Here is a 5188-nt window from a genome sequence, read left to right on the forward strand (position 1 = left end):
AGAAATTAAATCATCGATATTTGTTTCGTCTGGTTTAGCTAAAACATCTCTAAATTCTTGCATAGCATTTCCTGCTTCCAAAGCAAGAAATTCTGTTTTATTATTAGATTGCTTATTTTCCTCTTGTGATTTTACTATTTTATTTAAATAATTCTCAATATTTTCTTTAATATTTTTCAAGTAATTTTGATCATTAACAATTTTTTCATGATAAGATATTGCTTCTGGTAGTTGCGAATATATACTTAAAAATGCTTCTGCATAAGTAGAATATTCTGATTTTATTTCTGATAAATCTCTCCATGGTTTGAATAATAATAATAACGAATAGTAATATTTTTCTGGTTGCATTTCAACATTGTATTTATAATGATTCACCAGATATCCACGCTGTCTTTTCTTAATATAATGTGGATATTTACCTTCACCTTTCAAAGTATAAAAATTATTGGCAGGTATTTTCTTTGTAATATCATACCATTTCGCAAAATTATAAAGGCTCAACGATTCGAGTTCTTGTGGTCTAGTTGGATAGTAATAATCAATCATTGATTTACAAAAAATGTCTGTTGAATCTGCGTCCAACAATTTAATTTCTTTAAGTGTTTTTATTTTTCGGCTTCTAATTTGATTAACATCTAGCCATCTAATTGTTGTACATGGATCTATTCCATATAGTGATATACCGAGAAGTGTGTCGCATGCTTCTAGAGCACCACATTCTCTGTTATTTAAATTACGCATTGCAAAGTTCCAAAGACGACTACGTAATGATTTCGTAGAGTTAACTGCTTCGAATGTATTATTTGCATAACTCGACTCAGATTTTGTAGTATATTTTGTACAGTACCAATTTAACAAAGTTGATTTTTCACCAATAAATTGCATATCCATGTTACCTTCTCATGCAGTTAAAATTACAGGATTGTAATCATTAATATTCTTTTCTTTTTCTTCTCGTGGAAGATCGTATAATCTGCTTTTTGCTTTTAAAGTTCTTCTTCCTGCTATCGACGATACTAGATCTTTTAAAATTAGATTTTTGGTGACTAGACGTGGAAATCCAAATCGACAAACACGAGTAACACGCTTTTTACTTTTCTTACATCGTAAACAGTAATTATTATGAACGTGACGTTGATGAGTATTGACTCTTCGATATAATAAAGGTGAAATATCTTTATCGGGTAATTTACATGATATATATTTTAATAGAAACTTAACAATTTCTTCATTAGAAGATTCGCCGATTAAAGGAGCGTCTTTTATCCATACTAATAAATGAAAATGTTGAGTACCTCTACCTTGATACTCACGTCTCCAAAAGTAATGTGTTACTTCACCAATCGGATGATCACTCGAACATATGAAATCGAGCATAGCGTGAAATTGATTTTCCATATATCTAGATACGGACACGAGATCAAATGCAATAAGTTCATTCGCAGATTTTGTGGACATATTAGGATTTATTTCTCGAAGATATTCAATTATATGTGACCACAGCCATTCGCTTGGACTTAGAGTTAAAAACCAGGTAGCAGGTCCATAATAATAGATCATACAACTTAAATCACATCTAGGTTTGCGCCAATATTGTTCACTGTTGCAAAGTCTTGAAAATATTGTACTTATGTTTCCTTCTAATTTATTTTCTGACATTGCATTCAAGAAGCTTTTTGCTAAATCGTTCTCTCAAATTCACTATATTCATTTTATGATAAATACCACTATTTAATTGTCGAATATTTGCATTATTCAATAAATAAAATATATACTGTATATTTAAACGAAATTGAGAATGTTTGGACATTAATCGTGATTTGATAAACTCGCTATCTGACAGACATATTGGTCTTTCTTCATATTGACCATTTTTTCCAAATGGATATAAATCGGGAAAGCACAAAAGATCCAAAGTTTTATCTCGACCATCTATTGGAATATTTTCAACTCTTAACATTTGATACAACGCTGTTGCACTCTCATTTGTTCTTTTATCATACATTGGATAAATAGTAAACTGTTCGTAATACGTGTCCGGATCCGTAATCTGTGTCAATAATGCTTGCTGAATTTGTTCCACATTATCATTCAATTGATATTCGACGTCGTTTAGTTTGTCAGTTAATAGATCATCATGTGATTTTGGTAATTCAATTGCTGTATATAACGGATTGTGTTTTTTGAACCATGTTAATACTTCATAAATTTTTTTAACATTTACTAAATTTTCCCACATTATTTTAGATTTAGTTGGAACACCACGAACTACAATGTATAATTCGTGATCATAATTTAATACGTCTGTTGGGTTACAAATTTTTTTTATCGTTTTATTTACTGGCAATGGTAAGTGAAACGTTCTGCCTTTAACTTTACTTTGAAGATGTGATTGTGGTAAATTTTTCTTTGATACTGTTCCCATTTTCTGTACAACTTGAAAAGCTTTTGCTCTTTGTATCAAAATTTTTTCATATTCATTTAATGTAGTTATTACGTCTGGTGTTTTGTCAACGTATAAATTATTCAAAATACATATTGGTGGTAAAGTGCTTTTACGAAAGTATGTCAAACAGTATCGGCAAATATATAACTCTGTACTTTTTAAATCAATATGCAAGTAGTTTATTAATTTCTTCCATTGTTTTCCTGATAAAGACTTTCTTAATTTTCCCACATTAAAAACATTTCGTTTAAAGCAAAGTTTTTCACAAGATAAACATACAAATTGAGGTGTATCTGTAGACCGTTTTGTCAATACGGTAAAAGCTTTCGAATACTTTAATAATATTTCATCTTCATTTAAGTTTATAACTGTTTCGATATTAGCATCGGTAAACATACTTTTCCTACATATATTATCAACAATTTTGTCCAAAATTTGCACATCACCAGAATGTAAAGCTTCGTCCAATTTTAATAGTTTGTCGTAATAATATGTCAAGCGAGAAGCAAGTCTTTGTATATATCTCACTTTTGGATAATGTGGTGACAAGAAATGCAAAGCCAACAATTTAGATTTACATAATTTTGGATCAATGTAACATACTTGCGAATGACCAAGTTTATTCGATTGTCTATATGAATATGAACATGTTTCGATTGATTTAATAAATGTAGAAATATTTCTCACTTTTGAACACTTTGATATTGTTGTTAAAAATTGTTTGAATCGTTCAATTATAATAGCATCATTTATTCTACATAGAGATCCACATTTCCAAAATATTGTTGTTTTATTACGTGTACATTTTGTCGTTATTGGTAAAACATTAGTTACTTGTCCATTTTTATTTATTATTAATGCTTCCTTAAATTCAATATACTTGTAATTACTTTCAAAAAAATATGATTCTGTGGAAGCAGTATGTTTACTTGAACCACATAAAGCTTGATTATAATTATTGGAAGTAATATCATCATTACATTTATTAGCGCGACTTAAACATACTTCTGCTTTCTCTCTTAATAATGCCAATGTTTTTCTTAAGATTATTATGTATTTTTCTCTAGCGTGTATACACCATTTAATTATTCGTTCTGCTCGTAGTCTTTTTTTTTCTATTGAAGATCCTTTAATATTTCGTAAGAGGATTTTAACATATGTTTCCATTGATTGCAAAATTCCAATTCTATTTTCTTTTAAATACATACGCTTATATTTCCAACATATTTTATTAGCTATACAATTTTTTTGCTTTTTTTTATATATTTCGTGTGGTTTTTATAATATTTTTTATTAGATAATTTCTTATTTGTAGGAAAACGTATATTATATTTTACCAATCTTTCACATTCACGTTTCTTATATAAAACATAATATTTACGTTTTTTTTTCACGTTTATCATTTCTATCATTTGCATATTTTAAACGCTTTATAGCACGATTTTCTAATAAATTATATGCATATGCTTTTCGTTTTGCTGCACGATTTTTAATTCTATTTTCTTCAAGTTTATCATACATTAATTGTTTTTTGATTCGAAGATCATATTGTTCTTGAGTTTCATATTTTCTTTGCACACGTTTTCGATACGCATCTACTCTTCTACGTTCCACTACGTTTAAATGTGGAACATTGTTCGGAATACCATTAGTACAATCTTGTGGAAAATGTTGAATTATGTTAGTTTCAAAAATTTTAAATAGGTGATTTATCATCAAAAAATGTTCATAGTTTATAATATCTGGTTTTAAACCAAATAATAATGATACAGCAAAAGCAATTGCAAACACACCACAATCATTTCCATTTGGTTGTTGTTGTACTTTAGGAAATTTAATATTATTTTTATTGAAATTAAAAAATGGATACAATTTTTTTAAATATATTTCATGATGAGCATGCAGTTTTCTATAATTTAATGAATCATATATATATATATATATATATATATATATTTAGTATCATAATAGCTGCATACCCAGTGACCATCATATTTCGATGTACTGCTATGCAAGATTTGTATATGATGTTGCATAGTTGAAATAGGCTCTATTGTTTCGGGATATTGAATCCTCCACGTATCACGAGGACAAAAAGAAGAGCCATTTTTTAATATAGTATTAAATGCATCGATATAAATATCTCCCAACCACATATTATTTTGCTTTATAATATTTATGTCGTAATTTGATAATATTATATTACATAATTTTTCATTTGTAGAACAATGTATATTACATTTTTTCAATCTCTTACATTTACGCTTTTTGTATAAAGCATCATGCTCATCATTTTTTTCATTTTTTGCACATTTTAAACGTTTTACAGTATGTACATTTTCTAATAAATTACATGTATATGCTTTTCGTTTTGTTGCACGCTTTTTTAATATATTATGTGAATATTTCATGCGTTTAACGCCACGATTAACAATGTTTACTTCACAAAATTTACGTTTAATATTTTTTTTAACACCAGTCTTAATTGCTGACAAATGTTCTTTTTTACTTTTCTTTCTCTCACTTGTAATGTCCTCGAGAGACAATGCTTTTTTTCTACACCACTCTTTTTCAATTATTCTATCTTTTACAAACAAAGTATTTTTTATACATATATCATTTTCATATGTGATGTTTTTTTCTACAGACATAATATCTTTTTCAGACAAGTACTTTATTTTACACCTATTTTCTTTAAATGTAATGTCTTTTACAGACACGATGTCTTTCCTAGACAAA

At 28.0% G+C, this 5188-nt stretch overlaps 1 pseudogene; it reads right to left on the bottom strand.

Annotated features, from left to right (window-relative positions):
• Nucleotides 1-3826: 3826 nt before the first annotated feature.
• LOC146724144 (uncharacterized) lies at nucleotides 3827-4605 on the bottom strand (annotated as a pseudogene).
• Between the last annotated feature and the right edge of the window lie 583 nt (nucleotides 4606-5188).

Source organism: Nylanderia fulva, unplaced genomic scaffold (genome assembly GCF_048542155.1).
Source record: "Nylanderia fulva isolate GAGA-0341 unplaced genomic scaffold, ASM4854215v1 Scaffold147, whole genome shotgun sequence".
In the NCBI taxonomy this organism is placed as follows: Eukaryota; Metazoa; Arthropoda; class Insecta; order Hymenoptera; family Formicidae; genus Nylanderia; species Nylanderia fulva.